The 16,784-nt window shown below is 42.7% G+C and overlaps 1 pseudogene; it reads right to left on the bottom strand.

Moving 5' to 3' along the window:
- Positions 1–927: 927 nt before the first annotated feature.
- On the bottom strand, positions 928–1,487 carry LOC121837781 (annotated as a pseudogene).
- Positions 1,488–16,784: the final 15,297 nt, after the last annotated feature.

Below are 16,784 nucleotides of genomic sequence, written 5' to 3'. Positions count from 1 at the left end.
TCTAGTGTGGCTGGTGTAATGTCCTAGAAGGTTATTTTAGATGTTTCAGGTTCGCGTGGTTCTTGTATTGTGTTTATCAGCATAAATATGGCAAAATGGTCACTAATGTACGAACTTATTACGCCAGCCTTCAGATTTTCATTATAATAGTTTGTAAAAAATAAATGAAATAACGTTGATGAGGTCAACATAGTGCGAGTGGGATACGTAATACGGTTGAAAAATGTGTTTGCCGTTAATAATAACAACGGGTCAGTAGCGCTTGTGGTATTTTTTAACCAATTTATATTAAAGCATCCGCCAAGGAAACGAGAATATTTGCATTCGTTTACATAACACAACAGTGTATCTAGAAATATAAAGAATTGAGCTACTTTGCCGCTTGGTGGGCGATATACAACAAAAAACGTCTAAACGTTTTGCATTACGCATATTTCATAATCATCTGTAACCCATGTATAGTCTCAACAATTTCAAAGTCATTACTGGCTACTAGCATGGCGACACCAACGTCCCACGCCCAGATTAACGATTTTGATAAAAATGTTAATATTGAGGTAAACTAAAAAAGTCCTTTTCGTCTGGGTACCAAGCTCCGGTAAGCATTATAAGATGGAATGAGAACTTTAATTATTGAAACAGAAGCATAGGATCGTCTGACTTAGATCTAGCTGATCTAACATTCAGGTGAAACAGTTCCAAAAGCTTACTCATTGTTATACCTGCGCCCTTACAGATATGTTGTTGTAGAAACAAATCGGTTACTACCATATTTCGGTACTAATATATTAGTGAAATAAATTCACCACCGTGCAGTCCCTCGCTAACAGATCTTGAGAATATCGTCGCTGTGTTTAATATGTATGGTGTGCGCATTTTGTGCTCTACGGGCTAAAATCTTGCCACTTTGTACCAACACAAAATTTTTCAGCCGACATCGCATTTCGTGGCAATAGTCTTACCAAGTAATTTCTTTAGGGTCGGGCAAAGATGCTTGTCGATAAAGACAGGCGCGTTATCGGAAAGGCCCCAATCTTTATTCGTTAATCGTTTTGCTCGTGTTCTTGCCAGTACCCAGTCACGCTTCTTTCTACGAGTGAACTGCACGATAATGCTTTGTTTGCCACGTTCTCGAGTGTGGACTCGGTGGCAGATTTCAACGTCCGATTTATCGATCGGTCCGCCGAATGCCTCCCCTAGCTTACACAGCGTTTCAATAAGATTCTCTTTTTCGGACCCCGGAATTCCTTTGATCTCATGATTGTTGGCGAGATAATGTTTTTCACACTGTACGATGCTCGCTTAGCTAGCTCTCATTTTTGCTTCAAGCGTAAGGCACTTTGCTCGCAGTTCTTCATGTTCTTTCTTTAGTTCCTTGTTGACCATGATTCCGCCTTGAAGCTTTGCCTTAATATCCTCGTATTGATGAAGTCCACGCTGGACTTCATTTCTCGTATATTAATACGAAGCTCACGTATTTCATTACGGAAGTCTCTCTCTAGCGCTTCTGTCATCAACTTCCATTCAGTCTTCATTTCATCCTGTAGTTCAGTGACAAATCACACCGTATCACACAGAAGATGCAGGTGCGATTGCAATTGGCAACAGCTGCGGCAATTTAGCTGAAAGGCGCAAATAATTTATATAAGAATAACAAACCAACCTGCAAAGGAGCACAGCCTTAGGAAGACGAGACGAATGCCGTCGCGACTGCTAAGCGATGGGTGCTGCTACGATTCCTCTTAGAGTGCAGAAGCCAGGAGCGGTACCGTGAAACAGGCAATCGTTGGCGCGCAAACGTCCGAGCCAAGATCAGCAGCGGTGAAGCAGCGAAGCTAGTCTTGGACAGAGGCCAGTGGACGCTGATGATTCGCAAATGGCCTTTCACTAAGCAGTCAATATTCGGAGAAGTAGGGCCTTTATCTCGCAACTGGACATCGAAATGCAAAGGAGCACAGTCTTAGCGAGACGAGTCGAATTCCGTCACGGCTGCCAAGTAATGTCTGGCGTTCCTCAGGACAAGGTACTTGGCACCCTTTTATATAAAGTATACAGTATTAAACTGCTTAATAACATCTATTTCCCAATGCGGTTATTCGCAAATGAATGTGTAATTTACAAGCTTAATCATTCATATAATGATGAACTAACTTTACAAGACGATCTAAAATAATAACTCAGTGGAGTGAAAATGGCGAGTGGCTTTAAGTTTCTGGGTGATTTCAGAGAAGATCCACCAAAGGGTGGATGGTCGACATTTTAAATCACCTGATGGTTTCATATGCTATTGCCTAGTGTCTGGAATAAACGAATCCACACTTATTTTTGACCAGAAAAAATATTTGGGGACAGGAAAAATCGTAAGGCATGAAGAGGTGGACAGTTGTATTAACGCGCACGTTTGAGAGCGCACGTTTGAGAGGGGGCACGTTTGAGAGTGAATAACTAAAACGACAACATTAAGAGAATGCTAATACTTTTTAGACTCAAACTAAAGATACAGCCTGCTTTTAAGGCAAACTAATTATATTTCTATAAGTTTTATTTATTTTTATAAAAATTGCCAAACATGCCTGCTTGAACGACAAATGTCGAAATTTGGAGGCCTCTATCTCATGAAATAATTTGATCATTATTATAACACTTTCAGTTAGTATTTACTTATATATGTCTATTATTAAAAAAAAAGGTATCTGAGGTATACGATAGTCGCGATATATTTAGGCAAACATGGGAAAAAATCTAACAACAAAAAATTCATATGCGAATATAAAAAATAACACCTTCGATTTCTTTTTTATTTCTGGGAACCCTGTTATGCTTTTTTTTGGCATTCATTTCTATTAAACCATGTTGCATTATTTCATAGAGAAAGAAGAAACAACTCCCCAAAGTAGGATCCTTTTTGAAACCCTACAATTAGCAGTGCCCTTTACCAGAAGTGACTCTGAGCTCCAGTTTCGTGAAACTAACACATATATTTTGTATATTTTTATTCAGAAGAGGCCATTGATAACTAAAGAAATCGTTCAGGCACTAAAATTGAGGAGAAACTATTGTGTACAAAGAGCTATCATATTACGAACTAGTGAACCGAGAAAAGATCCTGCAGCCATCGGCCACTGGGAACTTTGTTTAACTTATTTTACTACGGCACTATATGCTCCCTCTCTCTTACCCTCTCTCTCTCTCTCTCTCTTATATATATCCCTGACTTATATCTAGAATAAAAAAAAAAAACATATTCAAGCATTCCTTTTCTGCGTGACAGTGTTCTGTGGCTAGCAACAATCACTTCCTCGCGAAAACCACGATTTTGCCGCAATAGTTGCCGGAAATAGCAGGCGCACTCATCGCTAGTTTTGGCAAAACGGCTCATACAATCATTTTTTTCGCATTTCCCCGCTCGCTGTCAAGGATGAGGGGTTCACTTCGACCAGCAAAATATAGCCACCGATGCCTGTTCACTGAGCAGTAGTGCCTGTCGTCATTACACTGGCTGGCTTCGAGGGCGATAATATGAGGCACAAAGAGGAGACAGAACCCCCAAATACTCAAGCCCCGCCTAAATACAAGAGAGTGTAAACACTCTCGCCATGTTAACCTAGGAAATGTTAACATGGCGACAGTGTTACGTTTCATGTAAGGAAAAGCATGGCGTGTGGTATGAGGCGGATCCTTACACGAGGTGCAATGTGAGCCCTGAGAACCTGTCTGCTGCCTTAGAGTACTTCGCAAAGTCGAGCTACAATGTTCGCGCCAAGGTCCCAGCCAGAAGGACATTATCTCTGTAATGCTCGACGGGGAGAAAACGTTCGTGCCAAAACGCTTTTTGATACGCTCAATCCGGGTGGCCTTTCGTGTATACAAAGACAAGCCTCCTGGTTCCGACGTTAGGCTAACGAAATTTTATTCCTTGCTCCTTATAGATGGGTAAAATGTATTCCACACCGGGAAGTGTGCGTTTGTGTGCGCTGCGCCAATTATTACCTTATATTGCCGCTTTAGAGAACGTTACATGCTCAACATTCAACACTGCAACAAAATGTTTAGCTGGGCTTGTTGGTTCATGACTGCAAATGAACGCCAAAGGAACGGGGACAGGTGAAGAAGTGGACGAAGCGCCCCGTGTTGTCGTCCACTTCTTCACCTGTCCCCGTTCCTTTGGCGCTCATTTCCAGTCATTCAAAACTGGCGGAATGAACTCAGCATTTCTGTCCGACCCTCTAACAACACTGTGTATTTAAGGACACTGCCCAAAAGGCTAAAATCTTATACTCGAGGAACTTCATATCCCAGAAGATGAAACGATCGTGCTTACAACATGGGAGTCCGAAGTCGGTCAAGTGACGGTTGAAAGTTCGATATTTCGCAAACATATCTGACAAACTCAAGATAAAGTGATCTACGATGAAAATCAGGTGCATGCAACGCGGGAGCATTGTCTTTAATTTTGACTTTCCTGAAAACTGAACCATCGTGCTTCCTGACAAGAAAAGCATACCACTGAAGAAAAAAAAGTTACGATATTTATATGTGTATTGCCGACCAGAAAATCTACAAACAGCGTTGCTATCATCAGTGTGGACCTGTGCGACGACGTCGCGCTGACGTGCTTGGCTCTAGAAAAAGTGAAAGAGTGGGTTGAAGACAACGTTGCGGTATACTCGCACGTGACGTACATAAGTGACGGGGCCGCCAGTCATTTTAAGAATCGCTACCAGCTTCACCAGTTTCCGCAGAACGATTGCCCCCAAGCCCAGTGGTTATTTTCCGCATCTGGACATGGGAAAAATGCATGTGAAGGAGCTGGCGGACTCGTGAAGTACCAGGCCATGATGAACAACCTGAGAGGTAGTTCAATAAACAACATTCAGACGGCGAGGACAATGGTGAGCGTTCTATCCGAGAAACTGAAAACCTTGAGTATCTGGACATAAATAACGTTCGGTATCGTGAAAAAAAGGAGTGGCTGACGGTGCGAACATTTCCTGGCATTCGGTCTTTGCAAGCGTGGTGGCTCTGCAAGTCATCAACAGAAGGAAACTGTGACATATATGTAGCATGGACAGTCGGATCTGGTTAGAAGAAACTTTAATAAATGGGTACATCAAGGAAAGCCTTAGTGTACAGTGCCGAATTTGATGCCCCAAGGACTGCTCATTTTGAATGCAGGGACATCTTATTTATCACTCTTTTCTTCGCGGGGTATTTAACCCATTTTACTTGGTGATAGCTTATAATCTTTATCTGATCACCATATGAGAATCACGAAACGTTATCCTCGAGCAGGATGAAATATCTCGGCTTGCAACGATCCATTCGTACACCGAGAGTATCGAAGCTCATAGTGTCCGGCGTGGTGGCACCGCTCACCTGAAATGGTTTGTCCACGAAAATACACAACTAACCTAAACAATTGTAGAATTCTATCTCTATTTCTGTGGAATTGGAAGTAAAGATTTTTTTTATTTTAAATATAAATTGTACCGAAAAAAAAAAAAAACTTCTCACGGTATCATCTTTTCTTGAATCACTAATCTCTATTATGATTCCTCTTTGTACGCGGTGTGTAAAATGCTGTATATAGTTTCTCCTGACTTTTACTGTGTGAAACATTCCTCTAGTTGTCAATAACCTTATCCGAATAAAAATATATGAAAGATGTGTGTTAGTTTCCTGAAACCGAAACTCAGAGTCACTTCTCATTTTGGGCACTGCTAAGTGCAGGCTTTGAAAAAGGACCCTACTTTTGGGAATGGTTTCTTCTTTCTTAATAAATTAATGCGACATGCTTTTAATAGAAATTAATGCCGAAAAAGAGCTTAAGAGGGTACCCAAATGAAAAAAAAATCGAACGTGGTGTTTTTTTTATTCGCATCGGAATTTTTTGTTGTTTAATTTTTTCCCCATGTTTTCCTAAATATATCCCGACTATCGCCTCCCTCACACACATTGTTTCTTTTTTTTAATAATAGCAATATATAAGTAGAATACTGCCTCCAAATTATATGATAATGATTAATATAAATCTTCAGATAGTCCTCCGAATTTTGCCTTTTGTCCTTCAAGCAGGCATGTTTGGAAATTTTTAGGAATATAAACATAATAAAAATAAACATTATTACTTTATATTACAAGCAAGCTGCACCCATTGTTTGCTTCTAAAAAGTATTAATATAAGGTTATCGCTTTATTTATTAACTCTCAAACGTGCCCCCTCCATCAGTGCGCGTTTATGCAACTGTCCACCTTTTATGCCTTACGATTTTTTTTTGTCCCCAAATATCTTTTTCTGGTCAAAACGAAGTGCGCATTCGTTTATACCAGACACTAGACTATGGCATATTAAAATATCAGTTGATTTAAAAATGTCAAACAGCCACCTTTTGGTCGATCTTATCTGAAGTCACCCTTCAATAAATGTAAATCGCTCTCATGTTCACGCCGTTCACTTCTTGCATAAAGTTCGCATCACCTTGCTATAACTACAGCGCCACCTTGTTCGATATAAAAATAGCTGGCAATCCATCTCACCTCCGAACTATCATCGACTACCCCCTTAACCTCTGTCGTTGCTAATGCTAATCGTACTCTTCATTTTAAGCCTTACCTTTAGAGCGGCGAAACTCTCAGTAAAACAACTTGCCTACACTACATTGGTAAGATCCAGACTAGAATACGCTTCCTCATTATGGTCTTTATGGCAATCATACTTAAGTAACAGACTAGAATCCGTTCAGAATAGATCACTTCGTTTCATTTATTACTCTCAATATACTCGCACAGCGGTTCTCAAGAATTGATGTTTCACGGACCCCTTTTAGACCCAGAGAGGTGATGGAGGGCCCTGTTCGTGTTGAGGGGAGAGGGAAGGTATAGGATAGTTATGATAATGTTTTAATGAATTGATATAAGCTAAGGCTAATAGGAAGTAGACTTCTTTAATTGACGCACACACGAGAAAACTCACCTAAAAATTGGAAATTTCTTGTCAATATGAAAATATAAATCTTTTATTGCCGGGCTTGTTTGATGAGGCCGGGCTTCGCGGACCCCAAAAGTCCCAGCGGACCCTTATTTGAGAAACACTGTACTAGCCTATCAGGGTTACGCTGGTCAGCTAACTTGGACACACGTTCTCAAAACCTAAAATAAGAACTAATTACGGTGCACAAAAAATATCCTACCAGATAACCTATCTTCTTAACAGAAATGATTGTGTATTCGAATTAGCCTAGACAATAGCGTCCATGTTTCTTTTCCAAAAATACCTCACGATATACTTCAATGCGCCTAGTGTGTATTCCTAGTATAATCCACATAAAAATAGATTGTAAATTTTTTGTGTCTCATGTTTTTATATTCTCAGATATTGTTTTATTTTTGATTTATGCTGTTTTCGATTCATTTCCTGTGCCCTGCTGCTGAGTGCTGTAAAGGGGTGGTACCTAGTCAGGTGATTCGTCTTCGCCTTTTGTCCCAACCTCCCTGACAATTGTGTCATAAATAAAAATAAACAAACAAACAAACAAACTGCCGGGGTGCGCCCTACTTCTCAATTCTTCAACGAATCTTTTATCACAACAAGTATCTCAAAGGATATTTCATAATAATAATAATAGTACCTTTCTCTTTTTCAAACAAAACAATCTCGAAAATGTGACACGGGAAAAAACCTGTCAAAACAGCTTGACGAGCCCATCGCCACCTAAACCAGCAGTCGCGATGCAGGCACCAAAGAAATGCTATCAACTGCTCACCGAGATTTCCTTAGTCTCAACCACCTAGGCAACAACAAGGTGTTGAGCCAATATTAGAAGAGTATTGCAAAAAAGGTCCAATGATGGTCCACTTTCGCCAATCTGCTCCCAATATTGCCTATGCCATTATATAGAATCTCCAGTGATAACCCAGGTTCTCCAATGACCAACCGATATCGGAAGCACATTGGCATAACATGGGCAAGCTTGGCCTCTCAGTTCCATTTGCTTGCGAATATTGGATGAAAACTGGCAAAACATGGGCAATGTTGGGCTGACACTTCCATTGGCTTGCGAATATTGAATGAAAACTGGCATACATTCGCAATGTTGGCCTGTCAGTTCCATTGACTTGCGAATATTGGACCAACACTGGTATAAAATGGGCAATCTTGACCTGTCAGTTCCATTGGCCTGCGAATATTAGATGAATACTGGCGTAAGCCAGTCAATGTTGGCCTGTCAGTTCCATTGGCTTGCGAATATTGGATGAACACAGAATGGGCAATCTTGGCCTGTCAGTTTCATTGGCTTGCGGATATTGGATGAATACTGGCTTAAGCCGGACAATGTTGGCCTGTCAGTTCTATGGCTTGCGAATATTGGATGAACACTGGTATAAAATGGGCAATCTTGGCCTATCAGTTCCACTGGCTTGTGAATCTTGGATGAATACTGGCGTAAACCAGACAATGTTGGCCTGTCAGTTCCATTGGCATGCGAATATTAGATGAACACTGGTATAAAATGGGCAATCTTGGCCTGTCAGTTCCATTGGCTTGTGAATCTTGGATGAATACTGGCGTAAACCAGACAATGTTGGCCTTTGAGAACCCTTGGCTTGCTAACATTGGATGAGCACTGGAATAAAATGGTCAACGTTGGCCTGTCCGTGCTGTTGGTATTGCAATTTTTGATGGGGGCTGGCATAAAATGGACACTGTTGGCTTGTCTGTAGCATTGGCTTACCAATGTTGGATAAACATGAGCTTATAACGGTAACTGCTGTCCTGTTAGTACAATTGGCTTGTCGTCATTTCAAGAACACAGTAGTATATACCCAGGCAGCACACCATTGCTGGACCCCCGTTGGCCGAATGTTGGCTAAAAATGGTTCCATTGTTGGTGTGATGTTGGTATTTTCGAAAATGCCACCCGATCCAATAGTGGTCCAACATTCGTGCCAATGTTGGACCTCTGGTGTGCCAACGTTCTAGCCCACGTTGGACCAACGTTGTTTGTGCTTTGTTATCCAATATTGGAATAGATGTATCACCGTTGGCTGAACCAACATTGGCATCCAGCGCCTTACACACTGGCTCTTCCAACATTATTGGATGCCATTTTTCAGCCAGTGTTCAAACCATCGTCCCAAAAACAGTGCAGAGTACCAAGCAAGTATCTTCCCCTTTCTCCGCAAGCACTGTTTTCTTTCTGACACTAAAATCTAATAAATGCAGCCATTTTACCATATTTGGACACTTCAGAAATCATTAAAGCATGCAAATGAATGGTTCATAACGTTTGACAGTTCTTTTTTTTTAAATAGAATGAAAAGATTTAAGACATTGTGAAACCGCGGGGTCCTAGGCAGACTCGGCGGAACGCTCGGTAGTGGACAGGGCAGAGGGCTGGGCGAAGGGCTAAGTAAAAAGATTCCACGCAGGGGCCTGGCCACAGGATTCTAAAAGAGACAGAATTGGGGTTTAGGATTCAGGTGAAAAGTTTCAGAGACTCTCAGTTCTCTCTTACGCCTGTCAATAATGAATATAAAATAAAACATAGCTTTAATATTAATCACCTCCCTTTAATTAACTATTCGATTAATCGGTTCAGTTGCTCTTCAAGTATAAAATCTCGGAAAAGCCTACCGACTTTTGTGTTTTGTTTACTTTCTCATATTATATACTTTCTTTTCAAGTAAACTATTTTTCGTTATTTCGTATTTAAAAAAAAAACTAACTACTTCCTCCTAAAACAAATAGATTCGCAGGTAATACACCGGGCCGGCTTGCTGCAATCAGTGTCACAGCTGAGACTGAGTGAAAGATAGCACTGTAAAGGCTGGGACGCGCGAGCGTCTTGAGTCGAGGTTTGAGTCCCGTTCAGCTCGTACGCTGGTTTTGACAGTGCTTTCTTTCCCCCGGACTCAGCTGAGACGCTGTTTCTAGCGAGGCGGCCCAGGCGTTTACTATTGTTTTGTTCGTCCGACTTGTCCTCACTCAGAGCTAGATTGATCTAGATTAAAATATTTATAGTGATTTTAAAACAAAAATTGTCAAATAGTATTAAGGTTATTTCATAAATTGCTTACCTCTATTCTTGCACCGTCATGGCGTCCCTTAACTTTTCATCTAGCTGTAAGAAGTGTTAAGAATTACAATCTCCCTGTTTAAGTTCACACCAACATTTCTAGGTTGATTTGGAAAAAAAAAAACAAAAAAAAAAAACGTTTTTAAGATTTATGGTTTTTGCGGCATGAACATAGGTAGTTATAAATGTACCCATATTGCCTCCATAATATTTACAATTTATAAATTCAACCGCTGGAATACCCTCTTCAGCTCACCAGTGTCAAACACACTACTGAATTAACTGTTCAATAAATACAGCGTTATACATAAGAACATGACAGTTGAACACAACTTGATGCTTGAATCAATCAAAAATTTACAATAAATCACGCACATAAAGTAGCTGTCCTATACTGTAAAGACAATTACTGGCAATTACACTCGCAGAGCGCGGTGGCATAACTGAAACGCCACTGGCACCCAACAACCCAAACCATGGCAAATAAGGACTACTCAACGCTCTGTGTTATTCTGCTCTGGGCATACCGGGAGGACTTTTTACTAAAGCATACATCTACCCCAAAGAGGACAGACATATTTTATCAAGAAAAATTAAATAAAAATTTCTTCGAAATAACCAATCAGAACGCCTCTCACGACCTATTAGAAAAAAAAAATCACTTACAAATAGTGCTGTACAGGGCCTTTAGGGTCGATCGCTTTGGATTACACGTTGAACTCGAAGGAGATTCCTGGCACAGAGTTTGACACGGTTCAAACTCATCGGATAGTGACAAAACGTACATTGCGTAGCAAGAATACCTATCCCCAAGGTCAGGAAGACCTCTTCTTGTCACTCAGATGGAAGAGATGGCTGTCCGTCGTGTCTTCGGTCCGTCAAAGCTAGTGGTCACATGTACTATCGGGGAAAAATGAAATGCGAACAGAGGAGCGCGTGGCTCGCGGTACAGGCTGCGCCGCCTGGAAGTGAGCCTAGGAGCGAGGGTGCGTGGCCTACTCTGACGTGTACACGGCCTTCCCTCTGCGCTCTCCCAGCTTCGGCAGTGCGCCTCTCAGTGCGCTGGAAGCTGACACCGCTATCTTTGACTGCTCGGTGAGTGCGGCGAGCTTCTTTGCACCGCACGCGCTGAGCCAGCAAAGATAGTGGTGATAGCTTTCAGCGCACGAAGAGGCACACTGCTGAAGCTTGGGGAGCGCAGAGGGAGGGGCGTGAACACATCGAAGTAGGCCACGCACCCTCGCTCCTAGGCTCACTTCCAGGCGGCGCAGCCTGTACCGCGAGCCACGCGCTCCTCTGTTCGCATTTCATTTTTCCCCGATAGTACGCCCACAACAAGGGAAGATCACCTGTGCGTAGGCGCTGCCGAAAGAATATATATGGTCCTGGCATCCAGCATGTTGAAGATCGCACTTGGCACTAAGACGAAATGCGCAGCTGGTGATCGGAACTCTAGAACCACTGTTCTTGCCGGTTCCAGTATACGGTAGCGTGGATGCCTGAGATGCCGAGCCGCTTCGCCCGATAAAAAACAGTCTGCTAAGCAATCAAATGCACTCAGGCAACTTAAAAAACGGACACCAACGTGTCCTGATATCCGCATGATTATCTTGTCGTTCTTGTTCCTTGAAAAAAAAGCTATTTCTGCCACAAAAAAAAAATGCATAAATTGCGAAGCGCATCTGCCCGCTTGCAGTTCGCGAATGCACGTGATTGCGAAGCGCATCTGCTCACTTGCAGTTCGCGAATGCGCGTGTTGGAAATGGACCTTTTTCCAGTAAGGAGTGCCTCATGGCGGTTTCGCCGCCTACTACAAATGGAGGGCAACCGGACTCGCCTTCTCCCATAGGAACAGATTAGTGCCGCAAGAAAACAGTGCCCCCCAAGAATGGCGAAAGGGCGGTCAAGGTCAAGGGAAAAGGGTGTGCGCGTGCGCAGACGCTTACTGGAAAAAGGTCCATTGAGGAAACCGTCCCCACCGTCTTCCAGCCGCTACCTCATTGTGTGGCCTTGATGCACGCGATCGCACTTTCTGTCTGCGTGTGTGCGCGTGTGTGCGTGTGTTTCGCGGGCTCGACTCCATCACCCCTAAGCTGAGAGTGTAGAGGAAGCAAAGAAGCTCGGTGAACCAATCGCAGGTCTATTTTTAATCACGTGATCACGCTCTCTCCTGTAAGCACGCGCAGAGAACAGTGCAGGATATGACTGGTTCGGCCGGCGCGTAGCTCCAACGGCACTGTCAGCGTAGGAATGCGCGGTGTCCTCCTACCTCAAGGACGCCGAGTCCTCTTCGCTCACAAAGAAGAGATTTAGAGAGATTAGTGACGGCGTGGGTAAACGGGAGGGGAACTGTTCTCTTATCACCCTCTCTCGCCCTTTCCGAAGCCGTTCCGAGGCCGTCGGCCCCCGACCTTCCCTTGCACACTTCTCTCTGTCGAATTCCTTGCACACTTCTCTCTGTCGAATTGTTACGTTTGTCTGTGCTGACATTTGCTATCCGGGTTTCCAAAAACCAATATTGTAGAGATTGCTTAGGCACGATAACTCTACAGCAAGAGGACGAAAAGGGACTGAAGACACGAAGCTCCGAAATCAGCTGGAAGCCTAATATCAAAATTAAAAAGAGACAATGATAAATAAAATGCGGACAAACGGGGCTGGACTCTAAATCTAGACCAACATCCGGCTGGACAATCCGGCTAGCCTCTAAATCAAGACCAACATTGTCGTCTGCTATCAGTACCTTGGCGGCATGTTGGAGGCATTGGGGCTCTTATTGTGGCACCAGTAGTGCCGTAAAGTCATTGAGCCGTCATTGTATAACCACATTTCAGAATAGTGTCTTGTTCGAGTCAATCGCAAAGTAGTTCTTGACTTGACACGAGGTGCAGCCCATAAGCCCGTGGTTAGGGTACGAAGCTTTTCTGTCGAGATCACGAGCAGGCAGCGCGCTCGTGGTCTAACATGTTATCAAGCCAGCCTTCCACGCTGAAAGTCAGGGTTCGATTCCTGGCCTCGGGGACGCATTTTTGTTGACTCTGACGTAATGTTCTCTTACATGTGAGAACCGTATGCTTCTTCGAGGCCAGAATGTTCTACACACAGATCTTTCTACGCCGATTCTTCCAGAACCTCATGGGTGTACATAAGGGGCTCCACGTGGCTAGCCGCAGTCAGTTTCGCCTCAGCGTTCGATCCTGCTGCTTCGCCGCCTTCGACCTTTTTCCTCTTCCATTTTCCTTGTATTTTTGGCACAAGTTCACCTCATTAAATGTTCAGTTTACTCAGTCATTCGCCGCCTCATCATTTGTCATTTGTGACGCTATAGTTTTAACACAATCTTTTATGATGCTCGCGCATTCAATCCTTATACGGTATTATTTTAACCGGTATGCATTGCTCCAGGGGTAATCGGAGTTGCATCAGTTTTTTTTACAGAAATTACAGCAAATATTTTATAAAGTCAAGTCGCTACAGAGTAGTTGTTTTACTCTCGCTGACGAGGTATTTGACACAATCAAATTATAAGGCACTTATTTGTGTCGGCCTTATAGCCGCCATTACTTCACTCAGCGAAATGGCCAAATGACATCTCGAAAAAGCGCGTGTTCACACGACGATACGCCTCTTTTTTTTCTTTTCAAAATCGGGGAATGCGCATTGAAATCGGGAGTTTGACTTTCCTCGGAATGCACAAGTACATGCTCAAAAATATACTTCAAGAAACGTACAAGTTTTCTAAACAGTTGTACTTTAAGTATCATGTACTTAGAGTACTTCCCAGTAGTGCTTGTTTGTTATTTTTTATTTAAAGAAAAGCAAAAAGAAAAACGTTGGGGAGTTACTAAGGTTTCTAGATCGACCTTCGAATACTTGAAGATTTGTAAATTCTGAGTTTTGGGAGAGAAGGCCACGCAGAAAGGCACCCTTTGCGTTGCCCTTTAGCACGTGATTCTTCGAGTGCAGCACAAACTACGGGAGCGCCAGTTGAGCTTCAGACGAGGCGCTGCATTTTTTTGCCCCCTTTCAGTGAGGATGCAGTGTGTGCACCTCCTGTTGTGGGCGAGAGTTTCTACGTTGGGGAGGAGCGGGAACCAGCCCTTTCTTCAAATGGGTCAAGTGTCGTGGAGCATTGGAAAACAAAAAAAAAAACGCTAGTCTTAGGCGCTAATCCTGCAGTTAGCAGTGTTGTTGCAGTGGAGACAGGAAGGAGGGGTCGTAAAACTTTTGGGGGTTTTGGACTCTCGAAATTATATACTCCCCCTCCTCCCCCCCCCCCCCCCCCCCCCGTTTTTTCTACGCCACATGCTTCCACCTCTTTGCAAATATGAGCTGATTTTTCAACAGCTTTTTTCCTTTTGTGGAGGAATGTTTGTTGATAAGCAAAACAACCACTCAAATTCGAAAGTAATATGCAATTTGTGTAGAAGTTACACAGAAGAAGTAACTAAAGTAAACTACTAGTTACCGAAATAAAAATGTAATTCAAAGTTTCTAAATTACTCAGAAAAGTAGTTAAACTGCAGTAACTTGAGTAGAGTAGTTGAACTACGTACAAGACTGGAAATATGTAACCAAACAAAAAAAAAGCGAGGAGGAGCTTAAATGGGGCGAATGGGGCGAAGGGGAGACGAACTTAAATGAGCTCAGACAGTTTTTTTGCGATAATATTGCTCGTTTTGTTTTATTTTTGCGTCATCACGCGCATTTTAACCGTTTCACACGGCAAAAAAATATCGATCTTGGGGTTGTTAGTAGCCCTTTAATCATGCCCCATATCCTGCCTAATGTCCCGAGAAATGTCGAGCCACCGCACTAATGGGGCTTTACATAATAGGGAGCCGGTCGCTCTATAGCACGAACGTCACCGGAAACCGGCCAGGTAAGATGATACCACGATACCCACGGCAATAGAATCGGCGAAGTAATTTCACGCGAACTTTACGAAATTTGGTTGTAAAAAAATATTCAAATTTAGACGGCATGCACATCATTAAACTCTCCACCACCGGGAGATATAATCGATACTGAGATCGTTAAGCTCCAGCGGATGTTTGACTGCCACTGCTGTGCCTAAAAAATTTGTTCGACATATCATTTTCACCTCCTAATTAGTAACCCAAACTAAAAGTCAGGGTAATTATTTTCCCGTGATTGTTGAATATAAAAAAAAAATATATATATATATATATATCCTGATATTTGTTTTTTCAAATAAGAGGCATTATCCACCATTCCATAAGAGCGTATGAGGGCACGTTTATTGCTGTGTGTGTTTTACGCACGCGCACTTTCTGGCTGTCCGCAATTGCGAACGAGCGCTGGCTGGACTGATTTAGCATGTTTGGACTGTGACTTTTGTAAACGGTTAAAATGTGTATACTGTAGACTCTGAAACCGTCAAAACAAATGAAATTTGAGCAGTACAAATTGTTGCCAACGGATTAAAAGATTTCGTACTCGTTAGGTATAGGCCAAATAAAAGTCGTTGCCGCCAGTACACCTAATGCATTAAAAAAAAAAAACATAACGGACGTACAGGTATAGTGATTTTTGTTAACTGCCTGATCGATCTGCAAGTTTCAGAACACGTGATGACACCCGATTAGAAAGCGTAGCAACTTTAGAATGTTGGTTCGGACATAAGGGGAGCTTGCCGCTTCTATATGGCTATTTTGAATTCAGAGATAATAAATATCATGCTGGGAAAAGTAAAGCCTGGGTATTCCGGAAACGTGTTTGATTCAAGCTGCTCAAAAACTACCCGAAAACCACTCCAAGAAACCTAACGCACATAAATGGAACAAAAACTTAGTTACGATTTTTTTTTCGTCCCCTGATTTTGAACTGTTCACAGAAGCGCGCATAAATTATTGCAGATAAATTGTCACACGTCGCACATCGCACATAAATCATCGCACGTGAAATTCCCAGCACTGGGTCGTCCACGTACCTCGAGAGGCTGACAGATAGGCTCGAGTACAAAAATACAACAAGCATGTGTCAAGACAAACTTGACGAACGTTTGGGGCTTGATCTGACGCTGTGAAGTTTGGCCATTTAGGTTTGTTTAGAGACCAAAAATGGTGCGCTCGGGAAGAGGAAGGATAATATAAGGGCTGTTTAATTTCACCACTCTGCATAAGATCTCTAGTCGAAGGATTGTTCGAAAATGAAACTCTGCTACTCTCCTCCCTGGCCAACTTGTTCCCAGAATGCAACTCGCGTAGTGTTGCACGCAGGGATTTATGGAAGTAAATGTTGTGGTGGTTTCCTCCCTTCCACTCGCCTCCGTGCCAGCGCTAGCGACGCTAGAGAGAAAGACTTCTTGCCAAAAACCATTCATCTCACCACATTTTTTAAAAGTTTTAACTTTAAGGAAATAATGTAGCAGAAAAGTCGGCGTCGGCATTGTCACGGAAAGATTCTGATTGGTTGATAGGTTAATGACGTCACAGACAAATGACCTCGCGCGGGAATGCCAATCAACCCACATTGCCCACGCAGAACGTGACGTCAAGCGCGGTATGAAAGTCATTAAAAGACGATATGTAATGCGACTTACAGGTCGACGGATGTCTAGAATGATTTCACTTGATAAAGTCATTCGATTGCCTTAAAGAAAAATGTTGGAAGAATTTTAGGCGGAGGCGGCATTCGATCCCGCGACCCTTGGGCTGCGAGCTAGAGGCGCTGTCAACTATAAAC

Source organism: Ixodes scapularis, unplaced genomic scaffold, assembly GCF_016920785.2.
Source record: "Ixodes scapularis isolate PalLabHiFi unplaced genomic scaffold, ASM1692078v2 PGA_scaffold4__175_contigs__length_147842914, whole genome shotgun sequence".
Taxonomy (NCBI): domain Eukaryota; kingdom Metazoa; phylum Arthropoda; class Arachnida; order Ixodida; family Ixodidae; genus Ixodes; species Ixodes scapularis.
This window is presented reverse-complemented; position numbering and strand designations above follow the sequence as displayed.